The sequence below is a fragment of the Phyllostomus hastatus genome, unplaced genomic scaffold, assembly GCF_019186645.2.
Source record: "Phyllostomus hastatus isolate PE091 unplaced genomic scaffold, TTU_PhHast_1.1 phas_scaffold_78, whole genome shotgun sequence".
In the NCBI taxonomy this organism is placed as follows: Eukaryota; Metazoa; Chordata; class Mammalia; order Chiroptera; family Phyllostomidae; genus Phyllostomus; species Phyllostomus hastatus.
In genome coordinates, this window is record NW_025334041.1 from 63,952,121 (window position 1) to 63,962,452 (window position 10,332).

At 41.3% G+C, this 10,332-nt stretch overlaps 1 pseudogene; it reads right to left on the bottom strand.

The window, feature by feature from the left end:
• Positions 1-747: 747 nt before the first annotated feature.
• On the bottom strand, positions 748-842 carry LOC123812324 (annotated as a pseudogene).
• Positions 843-10,332: the final 9,490 nt, after the last annotated feature.

Sequence of the window (10,332 nt, forward strand, 5' to 3'; positions counted from 1 at the left end):
CAGGATGACTTAAAAGATAAGCTTTTGTTTAAGATGTCCAAGATAACTCACCACCAAATCCACCAGACTGTGGTGCAATGGAAGGGGAGCGTGCCTCTTCCCTTTAAGGTTACAACCTACAAGTGCCCCACAATCCTTTAGCTCACATCTCTTTGGCTAGATTCTAGTCACATGGTCATACCTCACTGCAAGGGAAATGGTACATGTTGTCTTGTGCCCAGCTAACACTCTGGGGCTCTTCTGCTAAAGGAAGGAGGGAGAAGGGATACAGTGAGGGGAGATACTTCACAGCAGAAAGTATGGTTTGGTTTGAGGCATACTGAGTTTCAGGTGCCCATGGGTGAATTACAGGGGAGATACTTGCAATGCAGAAGAGAGGTCTCAGGGGGAATTGTGGACTTAAGGTTTGTGATTTTCATTCAGGAGCCATAAGGTATTTGATCAAAGGAGGAACACAACAGACCCAGGATTTAGGAGGGCAATCATTGCATGTCATTGGTGGGGTCAACTGGAGAGAGACAAGGCTGAGACTAGATTATTTAGGAGCTATTATAATGATCTAGAAGACTCAGCAGGAAAAAATATCCACAGAACTTAGCAACTGATTAAATAGAATGGAAGAGGCAAAGGAAGGAGTCAAAGATGACTCTGACTCAAGGTGACAAGTCTAAGTGCCTGAGAGAGTGCAGATGCCATTTATAGAAGAGAAGTCAGAAAGAGGGACAGATCTTTGATAAGATGAGTGGATAAGGGTCTGGGAGAAAAGGAGGAAGATGATCTGGATTTTAAACTGTTAAGAACAGATACTACACTTGATCTTAGCCAAAAGGCCGAGAGGCGATGATGATCTGGATTTTAGATATTTGAATGTGGGCTGCCAGGAATCATCTGGGTGGCAATGGGATGGAGGGTGGTGAAAGGCCCAGGCTTGGTAACAGAGCTCAGAGTTCAAGTCCATGGCCATTTCTAAGCCATGTGACCTTGATCAAGTTTATAATTCCTATGTACTTCAGTGTCCTCAAAAATAAAATAGGAATAATAAGAGGACTCATAAGAAGAATTGCATAAATACATGTAAAACATGCACATAGTAAGTGCTTGATATATGTTTGATTTTATTATTGCAAGGAATGCTAAGTTGGAAATACAAGCTGAAAGCTCTAATAAGGGGTTAGAAGTAAAGATTTATGAGGATCTTAGGTGGAATAAGATGCATGGAGGAGAAGCTGGGTACAGTACACACATACTTGGGGAACATGCATGTGTGGGGAGGAAGGCCCTCCAATTCCACAATCCCTGCACAGCTGTGGTCTATGCACCACAGATACTGCTTTCATAGCTCTTACCAACCTTGTCATTTTCTAATTGTTCCATTAAACGTGTTTCCTATTAGACTCCATGAGGGCAGACCCACACTAAATCCCAACCCCTAATACACAGCCCAGCACAGAGCAGTTTGAGGGAAATGGTGGGGAAGGAAGATTTCCTGGGAAAGGAAGGAGTCTAAAAATATTTTGCTGCTGGAAAATCCCCTGATGAAGAAGGAAATGCTGTGAAGAGTTTGGAGGGAGAGGAAGGGTCAACCTTGACCTGGCTTCCTACAGCAGCCACACTCTCCCCTTAGGCTTATTAAATAGAAAAACAGTTTTACTCAGAATAGAGCCTTGAAATACAGTCAGCCAAGCAGATCTATTCACACAAGCAAGTGAAAAATGAACAGCCAACATCTGGAATGGATAATCAGAAGCCAAAAGAATATAAATACATGCCTTTCCTCAAGATGAGATGTGCCAGTCATCTTCCAGGAGCATGTCCATGAAGCCTCATAAGGACATCCAATGACTCTGAGCACTTATTCCTTTGCAAGGGACTTCCAAGTGTTTTGTGAACATAATAAATGATTCTCAGACAGAGAAATAATCTTGCTTTTCTTCTGAGAAGGAAGAAGTCACAGTCAGGCATTTGCTCTCCCAACGTGATGATTTTCACGACAAATGCAGAAGCTCCAGTGTCAAACTCAACAATGTGACTATATAAAGTCTTCAAGTCTATCATAGAATGAGAGTAGGAAGGGCCCTTAGAGACTACTCAGCCTTACAACCTCATCTTAGTGATGAGAAACCAAGGCTTTGAAGACAACCAGTAAATCAGAGAAAGAGCTTCTTACTGATCTTCTTCTGTGTGCCTAGCACTGCACTGGCTGCTCCCACACACATTCTCATTTAAGCCCCATAAATATTTTCTGAGGCTTGCGGGAAGCATTGATATATGTGTCTGACTCAATGAAGGTAACTAACTTGCCCAAACACCCATCTGGTGATAGAGATTTGACCCAAGCCTCTAGTTCACAACCACTGGATCAGTTAGAACAACAAGGTTCTGCTGTTCTAACAATCCCAGAGATCAACAAAGGGAAACGTATTATTCATGCCTCCTGTTCACCATTGATTGACCAAGTATCTTCTCTTTATCACCTTCAGGTAGGGATGAGTGAGGGACCCAGGCTGAGGCAGGCTCCACTGCTAAGGCCCAAGAGGGGAGAAGGAGTATAGTGACTCATACTGCCCTTAAAATCAGCCTACAAGTGCACACCTCACAATTCTCTGGCCAACACAAGTCGTTTGCTGCATCCAACTTCCACAGAGCAGAAAAAGCAATCCTACAGTGTGACTGAGACCATCAGTAAATATCTGGTGGGTTGCACCAATAACTACCACCATGCTCTTTCCTCTACCCCTCCAAGCCCCCCAGAGAAGTACTGCCAGGTTCCCAGTATGGCACAGGCCCTCCCTGTGTACCATACTTCCTGCTCTCCCACGCTGCCTCCCTTTGCCTGGTTAAAAAAGACCAAAATTTTTATTTTTTCTTCTGTGGAAATTTGTATAAATATGTTGGAAAACATTTACAGACCCCAGACCTGAAAGTTGACATGGAAAGAGAACTAAAATTTTAAGCTATAAGTCATCATGAAAGAGTATTGGGGATTCTTGAGATTCTTGATGTCATTGTTTATTTTCTATGATATATGATGGTAGAAAGACATTCTTTGCTATTCTATTTCTTTTTCCCCCTTGTTTCCAAACTGCATGCAAAACTTTTATGTTATTTTAGTAAAAGGGACTTCCCAAATATCATTTTATAAATCTGTGTGAGTGTGTTATTATAGAAATATTTTAAGCACACACAAAAGTAAAAAGAATAGTATCATGGTGCATTAACAATATGCCCGCAAGTCATTTGACCCACCTCTTATCAAAGGTGGAGTCCATGTCTCTCTCCCCTTGCACCTGCGTGACCTTTGTAACTGCTTTGACTAAAGAAAGTAATGGAAATAATGCTATGTGATTCTGAGACCAGATTAGAGAAGGCAGCACAGAGTCTGCCTGGCTGCCCTCTCTTGGAACTTAGGAGCCCTATAAATCATGAGAGCTGTTGGGAGGGAGAGAAAAATTTTGTTTTCCCTCAACCCGTGTAAGGTTCATTGATTCAGGCCCTGTATATTAGACTGACAAAAGACAGATTAGTGAGAGAAAAACAAACAAGTTTATTAATATGTGCAGCAGATACACACATGGGAGAATTCAGTGATGGGTGACTCAAAGAGGTAGTTAGAACTTGGACTTATATAGCACATTACCAAAGGATAATAATTTTTTAGAATAGTGGCAAGACCAAAGAAAAGGACCATGAGCTTCTAGAGACAGCAAATTGTGGGAGAGCAAATATATGGGGAAACTAGTGGTAGATGAGGGCTAGTTTACCAAAGTTTATGTGGATTCCACTGGTCTTTGGGCTGCTAAGTGTCCAGAGTTGTCTCTGGTGATTAACTCCTGTCCTTCCTGGTAGAGAGGGAAGGGGAAACACCTTTACAGATTTAAATCCTGTTTTCAGGAAAATAGGAAGAAGACAGAGAGCTTTCCTTGTATCTGCTTTTCATCTATCACATTCAGTTCAAAATAATCCTCATGCCAAAGCAGCATATTTTGCTACCTTTCACCATCATATTGAAGAATAAGAGCAGGAAAGAGAGAGAGAGATGCCCAAGGAACTTCAGCTATGAGAGTCTTCCCGACCCAAGTACCAGGTATGCACATGAGTGACCTTGACATGTCTCCAGTCCAACCACCGACAACTGTAATTATACAGGAGACACAAAGCAAGACCATCTTAGCTGACCTCAGTCAACTCTTCATACCTCGAAAGATAATAATAAAATGACTACTGTTTTAAGTCTCTAAGTCTTGGAGTGATATTAATAGCAATAGGTAACCAGAACACATATAAAAAACCCCATGTATTCATCATCCAGCTTCAACATTTATCAACTCATGGCCAATCTTATTACATCTAAACCCCCATCCAATTGCTCTACTTCAAATTATTTTGAAGCAAATTATACATGTCCCATCATATCATTTCATCTGTAAATATTCCAGTATTTTCTAAAAAGATAGGTTCTAAATTTATATTTAACCACAGTATGACCAGTAATGGGTTGAATTGTGTCCTCCAAAAACATATGTTGAAGTCCTAACTTCTGTTCACGTGAATGTGACCTTATTTAGAAATAAGATTTTGAGAATGTAACCAAGTTAAGATGAGGTCATGCTGGATTAGGGTGGGGTTAATCCAATGACTGATCTCCTTAATAAAAGGAGCAATATTTGGACACAGAGACATGCAGGCACAAAGGGAGAGTGCCATGTGATGGTGGGGGGCAGATAATGTAATGACACATCTATAAGCTAAGGAACACCAAGAATTGCCAACAAGCGCCAGAGGCTAGGAGAGAGGCACCAAACAGATTCTCCCTTAGGCCCTCCAGAAGGAGCCAACCCCACCAACACTTTGATTTCAGAGTTCTAGCCTCCAGAACTGTGAGGAAGTAAGTTTCTGTTATTTTAAGGCACCCAGTTTGTGGAAAGTTGTTAGGGCAACCCTAGGAAAGAAACGTTTCATTCAAGCAACATTCTATTTTAACTTAAAAATTAGGTATGTTCTTTTCCTCTCATGCATTAACTCTCATCCTACCCAAGGTTTTTAAAGCTTCTAATCGTGTGTGGAATTGTAATTTTGTACCTCATAAAAACAAAAGACCAACAATAGCACCTGGTTGGTGATTCTTCTTTTCCTTTTTCTCTCAGGTCATACAGTCCCTCTATAAACAGTAGTTGATTTGACCTAGTTGAGAGACTCAGCCTTCATGGGATGTTGTAGGAAGTTGTAGCAGGGAGAGAGCAGGTGAACTCTGGCTCCAGACCCACCAGGACTCCTCCTGGAGCTGCACTTTCCTAGGTCTTAGCCAACGTTGACAGCTTTGCGGAAATTGTTTCTCTTGTCTGAGCCTTGCTCACTTAGTTATGAAGGAAGATTAACCCTTTATATTCCAAGGCATATTGTGGCAGTAAATGTGATAGGTTATGAGAATGCTGACCTAGTGTCCAGCACATTGAAGCACTGATTCTGTTTTGAGTAACCAAAAGTGGGAAGAGCCTGGGTTGCTTGGTCTCCTCCAAGTGTTGCAAGAGCTGCTAAATCTGTGCTTGGAAAGCATGAGGTCATCCTGTCTTCTCTAAGTCCAGGAGGAAAACAAACCTGTCTGAGAAGCTGAGCTTTGGCAGGTCAAGAATAAGCAGAGCCTGATGTGGTATGGATTTAGGAGTATTAGAAGGAGACTCTAAGCAAATGTCCTGAAGTTCTACTTTAGAAAATTTATCCTTTTATCCTGAGCTTTGCACTTGCATCTTTCAAAATGTAAGTAGTAACTCGTTGAGTCCCCACCTCCCTTGAGAGAATTAATTGAGTAGAGGGCTCCCTTCTCAGACTGGAGGGCCCAGGCTGGTATAAGGACACCAAGGGAGCAGAAAGAGGACATCTGTTCAGACAGGCCTGTCCTCAGAGGCTTTCCTGTCCCATGAGATGTGCTGGGGGGTGTTTGAAGCACAGAGCTAATGGAATGGGCTGCAAGATTAGATTAGATTTCGGCAGTCCCTGAAATCCAAACCTTCTATATGTATATTTCTTCCTGGCTCTTCTGCTAACTAGCCAGGTCACCCGTGCAAGACATTCCACCCCCTGGACCTCAGGTTCCTCACACAGTGAGCAGGGCTGTCAGGATGGATAAACCAGAGACCTCTAATGCCCATGAATTCACTAAGTAGAGCTCTTGCTTTGCTTTTTCAGCTAGATGTTGACCTATCACCCATTATTGATACTCTTGGCTTCAAGAAAGTGGAACCTGGGCAAAAGGTGGCTTTAACAATAAAGACACTGGATTAACTCAGGAAACAAAAGGCACACAATCCAGAGCTAGATTGGCAGCTTATTAATGTCCCAAAAGACATTACATCCCTCTGGTCCATTTGCAACCATTTCTTATCTTGAGAGTCAATAGAATATAACAGAAAGAGCACACACTTTAGGGAAAGAGAAACACCTAAGTTCCACCTTATTCTGTTGCTTCTGCTCTCTGTAGCTATTGGCAGGTCACCAAGGAAACTTCTCTGAGAATATATAGAAAGGAGTAACACACTCTACCTTGAAAGGATTAAAGAAAGGGTTGTTAAAGTATCTAGCATGAACCTGGCACAAAATAAGTTCTTAATAAATGGTACCTGCTGTTGTTGCTATTAATATCATTGTCAAATTTTGCATTGAAATGCAGTCAATTCTTTAATCTGTTCTTCGGTGTCATTTTCACCACTGTGCATAACAAAGTGCCTGGTACATAACTGAGGCTCCAAAAGTGTTTATAGATGAATGAATCAATCAGTCAACAACTGTTGAGTGTTCAGTGAGAGGCAATATACAGGATGGGGCAAAATAAGTTTACAGTTGTGAGTATGCAAAACATAAAGTTTATTCTTATATTATTATTTATTAATTACTATATTATTTTCCACAAAAACAGCTGCAAACCTACTTTTACCCCACCTTGTACAAAAACCTCATCAAGTACTTAGCAGTGGCAGGCTCTCAGTAAATGGTCACTCCCTTCTTCTGGCTGCTGTGGCCACAGGCCCCATATATGACACTGCCATGTCCAAAGCCTGGTATTCAAGGCCCTGAATCCACCAATTCTGCCTCTTGTCCTGATTTTGCATGGCTTTTTATTCTTTATAAACTGTTAGAGAACTAAGGGCACCTTACCAAACACGTTTGATTCAAAGACCATTTGCTAGTTTTCTATGGCTGCTGTGACAAATTAGCACAAATTGGGTGGCTTAAAACAACATACATGTACTATCTCACAGTTCTGCAGGTAAAATGTCCAACACAGGTCCCACTGGGCTAAGATCAAGTGTTAGCAAGGTGACGTTTCTTTCAGGAGGCTCCAGGGGAGAATTTGTTTCCTTGCCTTTTCCAGGTTCTCCATTCTTTGGCTCCCGGCCCTTCCCTGCACCTTCAAAGTCAACAACAGCAGTGGAGTATTTCTCATGGACTCTTCAGCCTCTCTTACCATTAAAGGGCCCCTGTGATCACATTCAGATAATCCACAAATAATCCTGGACCTACTCAGAAAACCCAGGACAACCTCTCCATGTCATGGTCAGCTAGTTAACAATTTCAACTCCATCTGCAACCTTAATTCCCCTTTGCTATGTAATCTAACAGTCACAGTTCTAGGGATTAGGTCATGGACATCTTTGCAGGGTCATTATTCTGTTTATCATAGATCACTGCCCTTCAAATCCATTATGGTGCTCAGAGGCTTTCCATGAACAGCTGCACCATACATTATGGTTCTTAGAATTTTCTTAGTTGTATGGCTTTGGTTCTTTAACTTAAATTATAAAATTCATCCCAATAACCTATAGGACCTACAATTTCCAAGAAAACACTCTATTAATAACCTTCAGCTATTCCCTTATCTATCTATCCATCTAATAACTTATTTATTCAAGAGATATTTGCTGCATACTTATTACAAGTCAGGAACTGTTGTAGGCCATAAAGATATAGCATAAACAACCTAGATAATACTTCTATTTTTATGAAACCTACATTTTAGTGGAAAAGAAAAAAAATAGGAGGTTCGGGGCACTTCTGGCCAAGATAGAGGTGTAGGTATATACACTGTGCCGCTTTGCACAACCAAAGAACAATAAATTTAAAAACAAAAAAACAACCAGAACTGCCAGAAAGTTGAACTGTATGGAAGCCCGACAACCAAAGAGTTAAAGAAGAAATATTTATCCAGACCAGCAGGAGGGGCAGAGACAGGCAGCCAGGGTGGAGAGGACTCAAGGCAAGGCAGTGGCTAGAGGACCAGGGCAGGCAAGGTGGTGGCTGGCAGACCAGATAGTCTCACATTTCAGTATAGATAAACAGGGAGGAACAACTGCGGAGTGAGACAGACTGCGCAACCCAGGGTCCCAATTCTGGGAAATAGAGCCTCAAAACCTCTGACTAAAAAAAACCTGTTGGGGCTGAGGTGGCAGGAGAAACTCCAATCCTCACTGGAGAGTATGTTGGAGAGACCCACAGAGTCCTAGAATGTACACAAGCCCACCCACCTGGGAATCAGCACCAGAAGGGCCTGATTTGCTTGTGGATAGTGGAGGAAGTGACTGAAAGTCAATAGAGAGCTGAGCAAGCCGAATTGTTCCCTTTCTGACCTCTCCCCACATGCATTGCCATGATGCAACAACATGGGTTGCCCCGCCCTGGTGAGGCAAAATCCAGAAAAAATACAACTAAGTGATCAAGACATAGCCAACCTATCAGATGCACAGTTCAAAAACTGGTAATTAGGATGCTCACAGAAATGGTTGAGTATGGTTGCAAAATTGATGAAAAAGTGAAGGCTATGAAAAGTGAAATAAAGGAAAATGTACAGGGAACCAACAGTGATAGAAGGAAACTGGGACTCAAGTCAATGGTTTGAGCCAGAAGGAAGAAATAAACATTCAACCAGAACACAATGAAGAAGCAAGAATTCAAAAAAAATGAGGAGAGGCATAGGAATCTCTGGGACAACTTTAAACATTCCAATATCCAAATCATAGAGGTGCCAGAGGGAGAAGAGGAAGAGCAAGAAATTGAAAACTTAGTTGAAAACATGATGAAAGAGAACTTCCCTAGTCTAGCAATGGAAATAGACTTCCAGGAAGTCCAGGAAGCTCAGAGAGTCCCAAAGAAATTGGACCTAAGGAAGCACACACCAAGGCACATCACAATTACATTACTCAAGATTAAAGATAAGGAGAGAATCTTAAAAGCAGCAAGAGAAAAGGAGACAGTTACTTGCAAAGGAGTTCCCATCAGACTATCAGCTGATTTCTCAAAAGAAACCTTACAGGCAAGAAGGGGCTGGAAAGAAGTATTCCAAGTCATGAAAGGCAAGGACCTACATCCAAGATTGCTCTATCCAGCAAAGCTATCATTTAAAGTGGAAGGGCAGATAAAGTGCTTCCCAGATAAGGTCAAGTTAAAGGAGTTTATCATCACCCAGCCTTTATTACATGAAATGATAAAGGGACTTATCTGAGAAAAAGGAGATGATCAAAAATATGAACAGTAAAATGACAATAAACTCACAACTATTAACAATTGAACCTAAAAAACAAAACCCAAAACAAACTAAGCAAACAACTAGAACAGGAATAGAATCACGGAAATGGAGATCACATGGAGGGTTATCAGCAGAGAGGTGGAGGGAGGAGAATGGGAGAAAAGTTACAGAGAATAAGTAGCATAAATTATAGGTAGAAAATAGACAGGGAGTGGTTTAGAATAGTATAGGAAATGTAGAAGACAAAGAACTTACATGTACGACCCATAAACATGAACTAAAGAGGGAGGAATGCAGGTGGGAGGGGTTGTACAGGGCAGAGGATAATAAAGGGAGGAAAATGGGACAACTGTAATAGCACAATCAATAAAATATTTAAAAAATGGGCCAAGAACCTGAATAGATACTTCTTCAAAGAGGACATACTGATGGCCAATAGACCAATGAAAAGATGCTCAACATCACTAATTGTCAGGGAAATGCAAATTAAAGCCACAGTGATATATCAACTCACATCTATCAGAATGACCATCATCAATAAATCAACAAACAAGTGCTAGCAAGGATGTGGTGAAAAGGGAACCCTAGTTCCCTATTGTACTGTTGGTAGGAATGCTGACCGGTGCAAACACTGTAGAGAGTCCTCTAAAAATTAAAAATGGAACTGCCTTTTGACCCAGTGTTTCCACTTCTTGGAATTTATCTGAAGAAATCCAAAACACAAATTTGAAAGAATATATACACCCCTATGTTCATTGCAGCATTATTTACAATAGCCAAAACATTGAAGAAACCTAAGTCTCCATCAGTAGATGAGT